Source organism: Vicia villosa, linkage group LG1, assembly GCF_029867415.1.
Source record: "Vicia villosa cultivar HV-30 ecotype Madison, WI linkage group LG1, Vvil1.0, whole genome shotgun sequence".
NCBI classification, from domain to species: Eukaryota; Viridiplantae; Streptophyta; class Magnoliopsida; order Fabales; family Fabaceae; genus Vicia; species Vicia villosa.
The window spans coordinates 197653854-197673009 of record NC_081180.1 but is presented as its reverse complement, the minus strand read 5'-3'; the positions used below and the strand labels follow the sequence as shown (position 1 = coordinate 197673009).

At 36.9% G+C, this 19156-nt stretch overlaps 1 long non-coding RNA gene across 2 annotated transcripts; it reads left to right on the top strand.

The window, feature by feature from the left end:
• The first annotated feature begins 15292 nt into the window (after window positions 1–15292).
• On the top strand, window positions 15293–17136 carry LOC131644777 (uncharacterized). Of its 2 annotated transcripts, XR_009296649.1 has the most exons (5): window positions 15293–16021; window positions 16107–16279; window positions 16371–16437; window positions 16517–16739; window positions 16885–17136. It is a non-coding gene; the product is annotated as an uncharacterized LOC131644777 (long non-coding RNA). The 2 variants fall into 2 exon arrangements; XR_009296648.1 differs by having other exon boundaries at window positions 15294–16021; window positions 16371–16739.
• The last annotated feature ends 2020 nt before the right edge of the window (window positions 17137–19156 follow it).

Genomic DNA, 19156 nt, shown 5'->3' with positions numbered 1-19156 from the left:
CCAAAAATCTTGATACATTTTAGTAACACCGGGATGAATACTCAAACCACTTCTATGCCCTTCCTAAGGAATTATCTTTCTCAAATCCATAACATCCGGAATACAAACTCGATCACGACATCTCATAATATCATTCTCGTCAATCCGAAAATCACCACCTTTACCTTGGTTAATCAATGTCATAATGTCAAACAATCTCAAATCTGATTTCTGACCTTCTCTAATCTCATCAAGAATACCACTCGTAAGCTTCAACATACCAAGCTTAACACACGTAGTCATCACTTCACAAACCAAACTCAAATCTCTAAATTGTTCCAACAATTCCAATTCTTGAATCATCAACATAGACATATACAATGATTTCCTACTCAATGCATCGGCTACAACATTCGCTTTTCCTGGATGGTAGTTCAAACCAAAATCATAATCCTTTAAGAATTCCAACTATCTTCGTTGCCTCATATTCAACTCTTTCTGATCAAACAAATACTTCAAACTCTTGTGATCACTAAAAACGTCAAATCTTGATCCAAACAAATAATGCCTCCAAAGTTTCAACACAAACACAACCACGGCCTACTCTAAATCAAGCGTTGGATAATTCTTCTCATGAACTTTGAGTTGCCTTGAAGCATAAGCTACCACTTGCCCTTTTTGCATCAAAACGCCTCCCAAACCCAACAATGAAGCATCACAATACACCACAAACGGTTCGAACTGATCCGACAAAATCAAAATAGGAGCCGTAGTCAATCTTCTCTTAAGCTCTTGAAAATTTGCTTCACATTGCGAAGTCCAAATAAAAAGCTTGTCCTTTCCTAGTCAACAACGTTAACGGCAAAGATAACTTAGAAAATCCCTCAATGAACTTCTTATAATAACCATCCAAACCAAGAAAACTTCTAATCTCAAAAACAGACTTAGGAGCTTCCCATTGAGATATAGCTTCAATCTTCGACGGGTCAATAGAAATACCTCCACTAGAGATCACCTGGCCAAGAAAACTCACTTCCTTTAACCAAAATTCGCACTTAGAAAGCTTAGCAAAAAACCTCTTCTCTTTCAACTCCGACAACACAATTCTCAAATGCTCAGCATGATCATATTCACTCTTAGAATAAATCAAAATATCATCAATGAACACAACCACAAACTGATCAAGATAATCATGAAAAATCCTATTCATATACTCCATAAATACACCAGGTGCATTAGTCACGCTAAACGGCATAACAGAATACTCATAATGACCATACCTCGTACTAAAAGCAGTCTTATGAATATCCTCCGCCTTCACACGAATCTGATGATACCCATACCTCAAATCAATCTTGCTAAACACACACGCTCCAACCAACTGATCCATCAAATCATCAATCATTGGAAGTGGATATTTGTTCTTAATCGTCACTTTGTTCAATTGCCTATAATCAACACAAAGCCTCATAGAACCTTCCTTCTTCTTAACCAACAAAACAGGTGCACCCCACGGCGATACACTAGGACGAATAAACTTCTTCTCCAACAAATCCTCAAGTTGACTATTCAACTCTTTCAACTCAGAAGCAAACATTCTATATGGAGCCATCGATACAGGACTAGTTCCAAGAACTAAATCAATCGAAAACTCAACTTCACGTTCCGGCAGTAAATAACACACATCTTCATGAAATACTTCCGCAAAACCACAAACTATTGGCAATTCTTCAATCGCTCTCTTCTCGTGAACAAGAGATTAAGGGTGATCAGTTCCTCAATTTGTCAATAGGTAGCCGAAAACCATGATGGTAGCATAAACCATCGTTACTCAACTGCAACAGAATCCTCTATCTTATGCTCAAAGTTACCCCAACACAATGTCGCACATAGAAACAGCTTCTCCCCCACTTGTTTCAATTCCATCTCTGCAGACAAACAGTTAGAAACATACTGAGTACCGACAGTGTTTCACACACATGTCGCATACCAAAGGGAATAAACTCATTAATAACCTGGCCAACTGACCAACCGTGCTCTGATACCACTATCTAACACCCCAAGTTCTATACTAAACAAATAAGGCATACATTTGTATAAATCAGAGTAAAGAAGCATGCATCTCACGAGGGTGTTACACATATTTCTAAATAAAACAAACATTTTATCTTTAAACATGCAATGGTCATTTCCAAATAACACGGGATTTAAAACAACATGCAAAACCACAGCGGAATAATCATTTCATCAATTTAATGGTACAATCGGATGATTCCCATACATCATCCACCATGTCTCAACATCTCGGCTCAAGGCCACACATTAACAAAATAACATATTCAAATACGAATACAATATGAGTAAACAAATATCTCATAACATCGAGTCATAAAAACATAAAACCCAAATCCCATGTGTTACATATGACCAGAGCACAAGTGACTACTTAGTCACGACATTCTACAAGAGATCTAAATCTCCAAGCTAAGCCTCCTTTGAAGCACCACTATCTTCGAAAACCTGCACGTTACCAACAAAGGATAACATTCAAACAGGAGGGTGAGAATTCAACTTCTTATAGATAAACATAATATGGGAAATGTAAATCATAACAAGAATACATTTCAAGAATTCATCACTCTTCACATAAACATGCATCATATGCAATTAATCAAGATTCACATATTCATGTTATACAACCTAGCTCATTCAATTCCATATAATCAAACATGATTTCTAAACAATGTACATAATCATGTTTCACCAACATGTAGATTCTAAGTACATATCCTTCTCGATAACATTCACGAAGTAACAATTGTATTCAAACATAATCATATTCTAAATATACAAGTTATCATCACATAATCGCATATACATGTTTTTCCAAAATATATAGACATGTATAAGATTCACCGATGTATCGCAAGTATGAACATATATCACCAAATGAACATATTCATCTCTATCGCATTTCACAAAACATCATAGAATATATTTACATCATTGGAATCGTGTCATTAATATTACAAGTATACATGTAATCACCTCTCTTACCCATGTATCATCATCAATCAAACATGATTCACATATCCCTACATATATACATATATCATTAGTACATATAAATTCACATCTACATCACATATGTTTCAATCACATATATCACATTCATAACACAACAACTATTCATATCAAATGAATCACAAATCCACATATATGCATATCCACCAACATTATTCCACATAAATTATATCACATAAATCACACCAACAACAACATTTCACACCGACACGTGCGACTCAAGTGTGACTCAATGCGATATGCATGTGGATCCCAACCGTTATCATTTCCGATCATGTCGATTGTCTTTCCTCTATAGACTAGATAACCACCTCAAAGCTCCATATGGCGTTAAGATTTCAAATCCCATTCGGCGTTAGATTTGGGACAAGCAAATAATCTTCGCGAGATTACCCGACATTGCCACTTTCAAAGAATCATGCTTGTGTAAGTGTGCAACAAAACCAGACTCATGCATTTAAGAAGATCCCTATCTCTTAAACTACATCATCACATCTTTCAATATTGCACAATATACACAACATGACTTCAATCCCAAACAATGCATCACTCAACACACATCAATCAATCACATGTATTTAATTCTAGCATCATCATTATTCAATCCACATATCAACACATACACATTTAAATGATCATTATCAATAAGACACATTCATATAGTATATATATGTATGCATCCTAACATATCATGGATTTCACATCATTTAACACATCTATGACTATTAGTCACAAGTCATTAGTTCATAATGCACACATAAGTAAGTCACATGTTATCCATATATTAACATCAAAATTAAACCATTCTGTAACACCCCTCTAATACCCCGCGGCAATGAAACAAATATTAATCAGAGTAACATGTAAAGAGGCGTCACAATTCATAAATAAAGAAACACACGTTCGCCATATGTCATGCATTCACTGAAAACATCTAATTATAACTCATTAAAACAAAATCATGTTTACACAGCGGAATCAAATCACCAAGTCAACATTACATCATTAATGTATCAGACTTCAATTAAAATAAACAAATAGAGTTATAATCGAAATTCAAAACATTGCGTTCCAAGTGTTACATCTATCAGAGCATGACACCGACACAACAACTAAACCGACTTATGAGCTAATCCTCACCAAGTCGCGCCGCTATCCTCAATCTGAAAATGACAACAAGTAAGGGTGAGTCTCATCACAGTTAACCAATTATTGCATCTTAAATAACAATATATCATAGTTATATCATTTCACCCAATTGTTTCATATCCAGATACATCATCGTCACACATCCACAATCATCAAACCATCACATAGCATATATAATCATATTACAAAATTATGCATACGTATGCAACTGACACTATGCATGTGGTACCAACATCATTAATGGAAAAACCCACCGACCGATCTATCGTCATCCAGATACGGCCATGCCAGCACAGATTCCACACAATGGGAATCTTGCCATTCACTGAATCCTCTCGCCTTTAGGATTCAGCCCTCATCAAATGACTATGAATGCATGCAAACATATATATAACATACCATCATCATCATCTCACTATGAGTAGCATCATCTATACTCATACATCATCATTCAATAAATCATATAACAATAAATCATACAGATTCGTCAGTTCGAAAGTTACACGCCATTAACCTTCAAAAATCACAAAACAGCAAAAATCTGCAGTCACGCTGACCATACGCGTACCAACAGAGGCCAGAATCCACACAGCACACACCCATATGCGTACCATACGCGTATGAACAGAACCAGCATTCCACACACAAGATACACACACCATACGCGTATCATACGCATATGAACAGAGTCAAAATCCCACACAAAACAGGCACATACGCGTATCAACAGCCCATACGCGTACCAACACCATACCATACGCGTATCATACGCATACCAACAGAAGGGCACATTCTGGTGCACCATGGGAAACGTACCATACGCGTACCACACCCCCCATACGCGTATCATATGTGTACCATACGTGAATGGACAGTAGTTCCAAAAACCTGCAACCTACCCATTCATCTTCATCGCGAATCCATTCGTTTCAACCTGTGATTTGGGTCTCAGACCAGAATTTCTACATTCTAGACAGCATAGAATTCATCCAACATCCATAGCATATGACTCTATGATCTATTTTACTCATCATAACCTAAATCTATTCAGTATTTAGGGATTAACATGTCAAGATTTCAATTCAAATGATTAACACAGATTGTAAAATCCAGAATATAGAACCTATTGAATCCAAACAATATTCCTAATCCACACCATTATTCATAACACGATAATAGAGATTAAAAGGAGAGTCCCCCCTTACCTTAGACAAATTCTTGATCTTTGGTTTCTCCTTCTTCAGTTCTCCTTCACGTTCTTCGTGATCCCAAACCTTCAATCTTTCACATTCCTTCTTTTGTTTCCCAATTCCAAATTGTTTTATGAAAATAATAATAAAATTAGTAAAAGAGTTACTATATCACACCCCCTTCTTTTACTATTTCCTCACGTGGCCCAAATGCCATAAACCATTATTTTCTATTATTTTCACAAAATCTTTACAATTCTAATTATTAATTCAATATTCCGAATTAAATTAATATTAAAATTATACGGGTGTTACAACTCTCCCCCACTAAAAGAGTTTTCGTCCTCGAAAACATACCTCAGGTAAAGAGTTCTGGATAAGAATCCTTCATCTGACTCTCTAGCTCCCAGGTAACATTTCCCTCAGCAGGTCCTCCCCAAGCTACTCTGACCAAAGCTATTTCCTTGCCACACAATTGCTTCAGTCTTCGATCTTCAATCCTCACAGGTAAAGTCTCAACCGTCAAGTTGTCTTTCACCTGTACATCATCTACTTGGATCACATGGGACGGATCCGAAATGTATTTCCTCTACTGAGACACATGAAATACATCATGCAAATTTGCAAGCATCGGCGGTAAAGCGATACGATAAGCCACTTCTCCCACTCTTTCATAAATTTGGAATGGTCCAATAAAATGCGGAGTCAACTTCTTTGACTTCAATGCTCGACCGATACCCGTCATAGGAGTAACTCTCATAAACACATGATCTCCCTCTTGAAACTCAAGTGTTTTCCTCCTCTTGTCATGATAACTCTTCTGACGACTCTGAGAAGCTTTCATCTTCTCCTGAATCATCTTAATTTTCTCCGTAGTCTGTTGTATAATTTCTAGTCCAATCACAGCACTCTCACCAGATTCGTACGAACACAACGGCGTCCTACACCTCCTACCATACAAAACCTCAAACGGAGACATACCAATACTCGAATGATAACTGTTGTTGTAGGTAAACTCAATCAAAGGCACATAACTATCCCAAGTACCTCCTTTTCCAACACACAGGCACGCAATAAATCCTCTAACGACTGAATCGTCCTCTTAGTCTGTCCATCAGTCTGCGGATGATAAGCATAGCTCAATCTCAGCTTAGTACCCAAGGCTTTCTGCAAACCTTCCCAGAACTTAGACGTAAACCTCGTATCTCTGTATGACACGATACTCGAAGGAATACCATGCAGACTAACTATCTTCTCAATATACAATTGAGCCAGCTTCTCCATTGGATAATCCATTCTCACTGGTAGAAAATGTGCAGACTTCGTCAACCTGTCCACCACGACCCAGATAGCTTCCCAATTTCTGACAGTTCTCGGCAAACCCGAAATAAAATCCATCGATATGCTATCCCAGTTCCACTCAGGAATAAACATCGGTTGCATAAACCCAGATGGCTTCTGATGCTCAATTTTTTACTTCTGACACGTCAAACAAGAATACACAAACTCAACAATTTCTTTCTTCATTCCAGGCCACCAAAACAACTTCTTCAAATCATGATACATCTTAGTAGCACCAGGATGAATACTCAACCCACTACGGTGTCGTTCTTCCAAAATACGCTTTCGGAGTTCAGCAATATCAGGAACACAAACTCGGTCACCAAACCTTAGTATACCGTTCTCGTCGACTCTGAATTCACCATTCTTGCCTTTATTAATCAAAGTCTACTTATCAATTAATTAGACATCAGCTTTCTGACCCTCTCTGATCTCTTCAAGAATACCACTAGTCAGCTTCAGCATACCCAATTTGACACTAGTAGGGGTACCTTCACACACTAAACTCAAGTCTCTGAATTGCTCAATCAAGTCCAATTCCTTCACCATTAGCATAGACATATGCAAGGTCTTCCTACTCAATGCATCAGCAACAACGTTTACCTTACCCGGATGGTAATTCAAACCAAAATCATAATCTTTCAGAAATTCTAACCACCTTCTCTGCCTCATATTCAGCTCTTTCTGATCAAAGAGATACTTCAGACTCTAATGATCACTGAACACCTCAAATCTCGCACCATACAAATAGTGTCGCCACAATTTTAAAACAAAAACCACAGCCGCCAACTCCAAATCATGAGTCGGATAATTCCTTTCATGCACTTTGAGTTGTCTCGACGCATAAGCAACCACTTGGTGATTCAGCATCAACACACCTCCTAAACCCATCAACGATGCATCACAATATACCACAAACGATTTTGTCGGATTCGGCAAAATCAAGATAGGAGCACTAGTCAACCTCCTCTTCAACTCTTGGAATCCTTCTTCACATTTTGCATCCCAAATAAAGCATGTCCCTTCCTGGTTAATTTAGTCAACGGAAATGCTAACTTTGAAAATCCTTCAATGAACTTTCTGTAGTAACCTGCAAGACCAAGAAAGCTACGAATCTCTGACACTGACTTCGGAGCTTCCCACTGAGATACAACTTCTATCTTTGTAGGATCAACAGCAATACCATTCTTAGAAATTACATGTCCAAGAAAACTGACTTCCTCTAACCAGAATTCACACTTCGACAGTTTGGCAAAAAGTTGCTTCTCTTTCAACAGCTCTAACACAGTTCTGAGATGTTCCGCATGTTCTTCCTCATTCTTAGAATATATCAGGATATCATCTATAAATACCACTACAAACTTGTCGAGATAAGGATGAAAGATCATGTTCATATACTCCATAAAGACACCAGGTGCATTAGTAACTCCAAACGGCATTACAGAATATTCGTAATGTCCATACCTTGTTCTAAAATCAGTCTTCTGAATATCATCATCTTTCACACGAATTTGGTGATACCCAGACCTCAGATCAATCTTACTAAACACACGCGCTCCAACCAACTGATCCATCAAATCACCAATCCTCGGCAATGGATACCGATTCTTGATCGTAACCTTGATCAACTGTCTGTAATCTACACACAGCCTCATTGAACCCTCTTTCTTCTTTACCAGCAACACAGGCGCACCCCACGGCGAAACACTAGGATGAATGAATTTCTTCTCAAGCAATTCTTCTAACTGCTTCTTCAGTTCAGCCAATTCAGACGGCGACATACGATACGGTGCCATCGACACTGGACTCGTTCCCGGAACCAAATCAATAGAAAACTCTACTTCTCTTTCCGGTGGCAATTCATTCACATCTTCTGGAAAAACTTCTGGAAATTCACATACCATAGGTAACTCGCTACTCGCCACTTTTTCCTTCACATTCATCATTGCGAACAACATAAACACTATTGCACCATCTCCGATAGCTTCATTCACCTGTCTAGCAGTCATTTCCAAATTATCAGAACTAACCTCTTCAGGAAAAACTACCGTCTTCGCAAAGCAGTTGATATGAACACGGTTGAATTCCAACCAGTTCATTCCCAGGATTACATCGAGTTGTTTCAACGGAAGGCACACTAAGTCCATCCTGAATTCTCTACCAAAAATGTCAACCAGACAATTCAAACATGCAGACGAAGTAGTTACTGAACCCGACGCAGGAGTGTCAATAACCATACTTCCATTTATATCAGATATCTCTAGATTCAACCTCTCAGCACAATCCAAAGAAATAAAAGAATGAGTTGCTCCAGTATCAATAATCGCAACGAAAGGTGTGCCATGAATGAAACACGTTCCTTTAATCAATCTATCCTCTGGAGTAGTCTCTGACCCGGTCAAAGCAAAAACCTTTCCTCCTGATTGGTTCTTCTTTGGCTTGGTACAATTCGGACTAATGTGACCCTCTTCACCATAGTTGTAATAAGTCACAACCCTCTTCTTACAATCAGCAGCAATATGGCCCACTTGGTCACACTTGTAGCACTTCTTCTGATCAAGCTTGCACTCGTTTCTACGATGCCCCATCTCTCCACAATTATAACATCTGATACGAGCACTGGAATCTCCCCCATTGGGTTTCTTCCAATCAGCAAACTTACCTCTACCATATGGCTTACCTCAATCCATATGTTTCTTTCCCTTTCGGTCAACCAACTCGCGAGAGTGAGATGACCTCAGCTTGATATTGTCCTCCTCGAAAATCCTGCTACAATTCACCAAGTCAACAAATCTCCGAATCCTCTAGTATCTGATACCATGCTTGATTTCATCACGAAGACCATTCTCAAATTTGACACACTTTGAGAACTCACTGGCTTCATCATTGTTGTAGTGTACATAGTACTTTGCCAGCTCCACAAACTTTGCAGCATACTCTAGGTACTGTCATGTTACCTTGGACCAGCTCCAGAAATTCAACCTCTTTCCTGCCCCTAACATCCTCAGGAAAATACCTCCTCAAAAATTCCCTTTTAAATATAGCCCAAGTAACTGCTATGCCATCAGCATCCAGTTCAGCTCTGGTTTCCAACCACCAGTCATCAGCTTCTTCAAACAACATGTGCGTACCATATCTCACCTTGAGATTCTCAGCACAATCGATGACTCTGAAATTCCTCTCAATTTCCTTTAGCCATTTCTAAGCACCCTCGGGATCATGCGTGCCTTTGAACAATGGAGGATTGTTCCTCTGAAAATTCCCCAGTTGCCTATTAGCACCAATCCCAGCCCCTACAGCATTTCCTCCAACCACACCAGCAATCATGCCCAGAGCCTCAGCGATAGCATATCGTTTCTTCCTCCTCTTCCAGCCATTGTTCTGCTTAATCATAAACAATTCAATCAGAACAAAAGTATCGACAAATAACTCGTATTAGTCGCATACACAAGAAAGACTGACACTAAGACTCTGGTCACAACGACCGACTATGCTCTGATACCACTATTGTAACACCCCTCTAATACCCCGCGGCAATGAAATAACTATTAATCAGAGTAACATGTAAAGAGACGTCACAATTCATAAATAAAGAAACACACGTTCGGCATATGTCATGCATTCACTGAAAACATCTAATTATAACTCATTAAAACAAAATCATGTTTACATAGCGGAATCAAATCACCAAGTCAACATTACATCATTAATGTATCAGACTTCAATTAAAATAAACAAATAGAGTCATAATCGAAATTCAAAACATCACATTCCCAGTGTTACATCTATCAGAGCATGACACCGACACAACAACTAAACCGATTTATGAGCTAATCCTCACCAAGTCGTGTCGCTATCCTCAATCTGAAAATGACAACAAGTAAGGGTGAGTCTCATCAAAGTTAACCAATGTTATTGCATCATAAATAACAATATATCATAGTTATATCATTTCACCCAATTGTTTCATATCCAGATACATCATCGTCACACATTCACAATCATCAAACCATCACATAGCATGTATAATCATATTACAAAATTATGCATATGTATGCAACTGACACTATGCATGTGGTACCAACATCATCAATGGAAAAACCCACCGACCGATCTATCGTCATCCAGATACGGCCCTTCTAGCACAGATTCTACACAATGGGAATCTTGCCCTTCACTGAATCCTCTCATCTTTAGGATTTAGCCCTCATCAAATGACTATGAATGCATGCAAACATATATATAACATACCATCATCATCATTTCACTATGAGTAGCATCATCTATACTCATACATCATCATTCATCATCATCATCATCATCATCATTAACAAGTATGTTCATATATATATATATATATACCATTGCATCATTCAATAAATCATATAACAATAAATCATACAGATTCGTCTGTTCGAAAGTTACACGCCATTAACCTTCAAAAATCACAAAACAGCAAAAATCTGCAGTCACGCTGACCATATGCGTACCATACGCGTACGAACAGAGGCCAAAATCCACACAGCACACACCCATACGCGTATGAACAGAACCATTATTCCACACATAAGATACACACACCATACGCGTATGAACAGAGTCAAAATCCCACACAAAACAGGCACATACGCGTAAGCCCATACTCGTACCAACACCATACCATACGCGTATCATACGCGTACCAACAGAAGGGCACATTCTGGTGCACCATTGGAAACGTACCATACGCGTACCACACCCCTCATACGCGTATCATACGCGTACCATACGTGAATAGACAGCAGTTCCAAAAACCTGCAACCTACCCATTCATCTTCATCGCGAATCCATTCGTTTCAACCTGCGATTTGGGTCTCAAACCAGAATTTCTACATTCTAGACAACATAGAATTCATCCAACATCAATAGCATATGACTCTATACTCTATTTTACTTAACCTAAATCTATTCAGTATTTAGGGATTAACATGTCCAGATTTCAATTCAAATGATGAACACAGATTGTAAAATCCAAAATATAAAACCTATTGAATCCAAACAATATTCCTAATCCACACCATTATTCATAACACAATAATAGAGATTAAAAGGAGAGTCCTCCCTTACCTTAGAAAAATTCTTGATCTTTGGTTTCTCCTTCTTCAGTTCTCCTTCACGTTCTTCGTGATCCCAAACCTTCAATCTTTCACGTTCCTTCTTTTGTTTCCCAATTCCAAATTGTTTTATGAAAATAATAATAAAATTAGTAAAAGAGTTACTATATCACACCCCCTTCTTTTACTATTTCGTCACATGGCCCAAATGCCATAAACCATTATTTTCTATTATTTTCACAAAATCTTTACAATTTTAATTATTAATTCAATATTCCGAATTAAATTAATATTAAAATTATACGGGTGTTACACATTCAACATCAACCAACTCTATCCTATCATATAGATAATCTCATTAGCTTCCTAACGCTTCGAACGGCGCATAAAAAAGAGTTACGGATCAAAAGTTATGGTCTCTACAAAATTTGTCAAGAATTGGATGTTGTTTAGGTCGACGCAAATATCTCTCAGGTCAACGCAACCATCTCTCAGGTCGATGCAAAATCCTCCAGGTCAACGTAAACTGAAGGAAAACACATTTTTGACTTTCTGTGTTATTTAGGTCGACGCAGCTTCTGCATAGGTTGACCCAGGCTGCATGAAAACTCAGATTTCACCATTTTTCTTCCCTAATTCCCTCATACAACACCCATTAACCCATACACAATCCATACATCAATTGAAAGAAAATTTAGCACACCTATAAGGTTTATAAACATGTTCTTAACCATAGGTCATCCATATAACACATTGTACATGAACAAATCACAAAGTCCAATTGATTTCACATAAACCGTATCATTTTCTAAATTCATGAAATTGAAGAATACAAAGCATACACAACACTACCCAGTCATATAAACCTATAAGTACTTGGATTCTAACCCTTACCTCTATTCAAACTCCTCCAATCTTCAAGAATCTACTTCTTCTTTTACTTTCTCCTCTTCTCTTTTCTATGCTTCTTTTCTCTTCTCTACTCTTCTTTCTATCTTTCTATCAAATTTAGGTTAAGTCATAAAATTCTCTTCTAACTCTCATTATCTCATTGGGCTTAACCCATCCACTATTCTCATGTCTAATTCCCACTAAGCCCAATAGCTAATTCTAATATAATTCTACCATTAATTAATTAGCTAAGTAACATATTACCATACAATTAAATAATTGTCACTCAAACAATAATTAAATAAACACACAAACAATACCAATTATCAAATAATCCAAATTAAATAAAATCTAATAAAAATAGGGTGTTACAGTATCCACCTATGTTTGTTTCTATCTAAAGGGTGTAATCTATGTATAAGCCTAAATGCGAATGCATGCAAAAGAAACATGGGGAAAAAAGAAATTATTTACAATTGTGTTCGCTTAGGCCCCGCGACCTAATGCTTATGTATCCCTTACCAGGAATCAGAGCTACCATAGTTCGGCTCAAAAATTTCCATTTGTTTTGTGTTTTTTAGGTGAACAGAGGTTAAGGTCACAATCAACGATGCTCGACCTTTGGAGGCTTACACGCCTAAGTATGGAATGGACTTAACTTGTTCTTAGAAGAGAAGGAACACGGGTTTGTGTTTTTTGATGTAATTCCATGATGAACAAAACCCACTATAAGGCTTCGCACCACTTCTTTACTTTGTTTAGATTTGAACATTTATTAAGTGTTTTGAGTGTTTTTGATTAGGTGTTTTTTAAAGGGAATTTATTTCTGACTTGGATCATACCATAAAGAGTTTAAGTATTTAAAGAAAATAGACTAGGGTCTACACCCCAATCATTTCCCTAAGTAGTAGTCAAGAAATAGACCAAGGTCTACACCTCAATCATTTCTCTCCCACTAAGTAGAAAAGAAATACACCAGGGTCTACACCCCAATCATTTCTTTCCCACTATAAAAGAAGTAGTAGCATGATCCTCGTTGGTATTTATTAGGTGTTTTTAAAGTTGAAAAAGAAAAAAGGAAGGGAATCTAGTCTAATTGTACAAAGGGGGATTTCTAAATCCTAAATTGTTGTATTATGATTCTACCTAAAGATTTATAGGATTTTAAAGGGAAAAGAACTAGGCCTAATGTTATGTGAAGATTTACAAATCCTAAAATCTAAGGGAACATGCAAATTGGAAGTTACAATTATAAGCAAAAGTCAAGCAATACAATGATACAAAATTGACACAAAAACATGAAGTAACAAGTCAAAATATAGTACAAAAATTGATTAAAAGGACTATTATTTTTATGAGCTTTTTATGAAAGAAAATTGCCAATTAAACAGACCAAAATTAAATCCTAAAATGATCTAAAAATCTAACAAGGAAATTTTTCTATTGATTTTATTGCTATATTTTGTTAGAACAAGATTGAGAATCTATGTTCAGAATCTAGTTTTGATGATAACAAACGTATATTTTGTGAGTAACAATTTTATTACTAATAATTTCATTGAGTGTGCAGATATTATGCTATAAGCCTTATACGACAACATCAGAAAGAAAAGCACAGCATCAGACAAGCACAACATCAGAAAGAAACTCAGACAAGAGTTAAGGATTTAAACAGAAATATCAATATACATGAAGATCCGTTACAACAAGAAGATCAAATGAATAGAAGATCAGAAGTTCTGATAAAGTAACGCAGTGACATACAAAAAACTACAACAACAAAGTCTCACGCGGACAAGAAAAGGAAATACAACCTCAGCCTACAAAGTGAAAAAGTTCAGAATCAAAAGAAAAACCTATACATTCATCATCATTAGCAAAACGGTTGCAACAAATTAATGGAACAACTCCCAAGGTTGATTGAAGAAGCAACCCACATGCAGCGCGTTGGAAAGACAAGCTTAACCAAGGAAACACGCTACCAACTGTCATCATCACGCTAGAGATATGATTATGCCGTGAAAACAGTTGTCATTACTGATTCAATCGAAACAAAGAATTCAAAGTAATCTTCAAACAAATCTTAACGGCTAGATTCCAACGGTAACACATCAAGCTATATATAGATCAAACTTCAAACTTGAATGTGTGCATCCAGAGTGTGTATCCGTAGTGCATCTACAGGGTGCAACAAAAGAAAGATCTTGAAGGAAAATCTATAGAAGAGCAGCTGAGCATGAAAGCGTAAAATAAAAATGTGAAACCATGCTTTAGAAGTTACACAAGAGACAACACATACTTAGTATGTGATGAATCAATCTAAAGTGTTGTTATACACTAATTATAAGCCTATGTGAAGAAAACATAAAAGAGTGAAAAAGAAATTTCTGCTGTTAAGCAGTATTCTCCAATGGAGTTTTAAGAAATCCACTAATACTTGATCAGTTCACATATTTCTCACATTGAATGACTAGAGAAACTGAATACACTAAGTTGCTGCTCGAGAGTGTTTCATGTTTGCTTATGATCATTAAATGTGTTATCGGCTGTAACAAGCTTCATGATCAATATTCAAGAAGAAGATGAAGATCTACGCACAAGAAGCAATCAACATGAGAGCTATTGCTCCATATCTGCTTATGAAGAAGAAAAGAAGATGGTCTTGCAAGAAGGAATTACATTCAAAGAGCTGAAGCTCTAATCTACTTAATCAGACAAGAAAAGACCAAAACTGAAAGAAACAACCAATACAAGAGCTGCTGCTCGTAATATGCTTTCAGAAGAAGAATGGAACGGTTGCACTTTTATTGGGAAGGATCCACAATAATATTCGAATTAAATTTGATTATTTCCTTTATGGAGTCAATTAAATCAAAACATAAAGCCCTTCATACCGATTTTTCTCTCTGATCGTAGAAAAAAAAACAACAGATGCCAAACGAATCCCCTTCTCTTTCCATCGTCCAATAATCTCTCTTCAAAAATTCTCTCGTTCTTCTTCTCTCAAAATCGCTATCCCTCTCTCTTTCCCTCAAAGGTTTAAGAAAGCCTCAACAATATCATTCAATTCTGAAAGCTACAATATAAACCCTAAAAGCTTCGAATTCGAATTAAACGGAAAATATCAACGGATTTACGCAATCAACATGGGGTTTTGAATCAGTGCATAACAAGGAACAAGTTAGCATAAAGATTCCTAAGAGGAAATGAAGGAAAGTACCTGATCGGATGAGTGATTTTTCTGGTTTATGCAGCTAGTGTGTATGTTGAAGAAGGAATTTTTGGAGAGTTTTTGTATGGCTCTATCTTTGTTGATTTTTGTACAAGGTTTTGAGCGTATGAATTGAAGTTAAGGGACTGGTTTTTGTGTGTTTTACAGGTTTGGTGGAAGATATTGGAGGAGGGACTGACTTTGGTATTTGGAGGTGAGGCTTATGCAGATTTTCCCTCCTTGCTTTTCCCTGTTCCTTGGTCTTTTTTTATAGAGGAAAGTGTGTGATCATTTGGGACAAAGACTGAAGGACAAAGATCAAAGCTTAACTTCTAAGAAAAGTAAGTTGACTTAGTACAAATTTTCATCTTCTTTTCCTCTTTTTCTGTAATATTGTACCATTAGCTTGTCCTTTTTTTTTTGGTCTTGCAGATTTATGGACAACATCTTGGTTTTTCTCATGAAAAGAGGATTACTAGGTTAAAGGTTGAATGAACAAGTACAGATTTTTTTCGTTTCTTTTTCTCTTTTTCTGCCATGTTATAGCAATTAGTTTATCCTCTTCTTTGGTTTTTCAGAGTAAAAGGACATCAACTTGGTTTTTTCATGAAAAGAGGATTAAAGCAAGATTTAGTCACTAAGTTAAAGGCTTAGTGAACAAGTTATGGTACAGAATTCACTCCCTTTTTTTTTTGTGATGTTGTACCTTGTAGGACAGCAGCTTGGTTTATCTCTTTTTTTGGTTTTGGAGATTATGGACAAAAGTTTGGTCTTGAGGGAGACTTAACTTTTAAGCCAAAGGTTTAGTACAGATTTTCCCTTCTCTTTTCTCTTTCTGCCAGCATCCAAATTACCCTCCTTTTTGAATATTTTTCAATTTGATTTGGGCCTTTGAACATTGTTGAATTTTCGCTAATTCCACCCTTGTTAATTTTCTTTCATGTAGAATGCAAAGCTTGATGAGAGCATGAGGATCCGTGCAGGAACCGTGGCATGAATGGCGGTGTATCTTGGAGAATTCAAGAGTTCAAGAATTTTGTGTTGTAATTGGATTTTAGGTTTAGGAATTGGATTTTGCTTGTAGTTGTAACTTAAAAGTGAAACTTTGAAACAACATGAAGTCTATTTTATTTTTGAATTTGAATCTCTTGTAAACTTCAATATGAAAAGAATATGGTCTTGACTTCTTTGAATGAAATTCTTAGTGATGGAAATGTCTTTGGAAGTAATGTGAAGCTTTAAATTTAAAATCTCAAAAATGTTTTTGTATCACGAGCTTGAACTGAGATTTGAAATGACAATTTTAATCAAAGCCCTTGAATTTTGAATGAATGTTGTTTTGGACAATGGGTTTAAAGAGAATGATATCTTGCAATTTTGAAGAAATTCTCATGAGTAATTTTGAACTTGTATTAAATTCTAAATACTTCACATGAATCCAATTCATACCATGAGAAATCCATAGGCCAACACCTTGAATCATACTTCTTAGAAACGGTGCACTTAAATGAACACCTCCATGAATTCAAATTAACTTGCAAGCGAATAGTGAAGAAATAAAAACCAAGAATCCATAACCATGATGATGATGATGAACCATTGTTCAGGCACCCAAAATAGAGAATGATGATGAACCATTGTTCAGGCACCCAAAATAGAGAGAGACCCTAATACAACTGTCCTTGAGAAGTCCTTGGAGAATACATGAATCTGACGCAGAAAGTCTTTAAGAATCAACCTTTGACTTATCCGACTTTAAAACCCTAATTATATAATCTTCATAGATTCCTGATTGAAAAGCCTTACCTGATAAAAGAAAAGAAACACGCAAGACATATTTTTGTATTTTCATTGAAAGTTAGTGTAACACCAACAAAGAGCTTATAGACTTGTGAATCTTGATGTCATGCCAAACAACATGTCCATGACGTGGGATCTTTGGGTCAAAAATTGGGGTGCAACAGCTGCCCTTATTTAAGTTCCTGATACCATGAGGGGAAGATGGAATCTTCGCCTCAGCACGATAGGAGGGACTTAAATACAAAATAAACCACAATTTTGGACCCTAAGAAACCACGAGTATGCATGATATGATATGAATGCTCGACTCCGACTTTTGTGGGAATGGCAATAAAGTGACCTGACTTTGGCTGAGATAAATGATGCACTGGGGAAGAGATTGCAACTTCATTATGGGGAGGAAGCTTAATTCCACTAGTAAAAGAAGACATGGTACACCTACTTTTACTGATGGCGGACCGCCAAATTTTTTGTTGTTCTTGGACTCTCACAGAACAAATTTTCAAGATAAGTCTTGGGAAAACATTGTAATAAGCTTGGTAAATTCAGGATTCTCACAGAATGATCCAGTTGCAAATGGTAATCTCTGTAACACAAAGAAAGGGTTATGGCTTCACACATAACACAAAGGTTGAACAGTTCTAGATTCTCATAGAACAAAGAGTTTCTGGTAATTTTTTTGGAGAAAAGATATGTTATGGATTCTCTCATAACAAAGATTAAAGAGTTTTGGATTCTCTCAAAGCAAAGTGGGTCGATTAAGGATTCTCTCACAATGACAAAGACATGTTATGGATCCTCTCATAACACATCACCAAGCTATGGATTCTCTCACAACAAGGTATTAAGGAGTTCTGGATTCTCTCAGAACTAAAATGGTCAATTACGGATTCTCTCGCAATGACAAGGTCATGTTATGGATTCACACATAGCAAAACACCAAGCTATGGATTCTCACACAACAAGGTTAAAAGGGGTTCTGGGTTCTCTCAGAACAAAGGGTCAATTACGGATTCTCTCGCAATGACAAAGACATGTTATGGATTCACACATAACACAACACCAAGCTATGGATTCTCACACAACAAGGTTAAAAGGGGTTATGGGTTCTCTCAGAACAAAGGATCAATTACGGATTCTCTCGCAATGACAAAGACATGTTATAGATTCACACATAATACAACACCAAGCTATGGATTCTCACACAACAAGGTTAAAAGGGGTTCTGGGTTCTCTTAGAACAAAGGGTCAATTACGAATTCTCTCGCAATGACAAAGACATGTTATGGATTCACACATAACACAACACCAAGCTATGGATTCTCACACAACAATGTTAAAAGGGGTTATGGGTTCTCTCAGAACAAAGGATCAATTACAGATTCTCTCGCAATGACAAAGACATGTTATGGATTCAC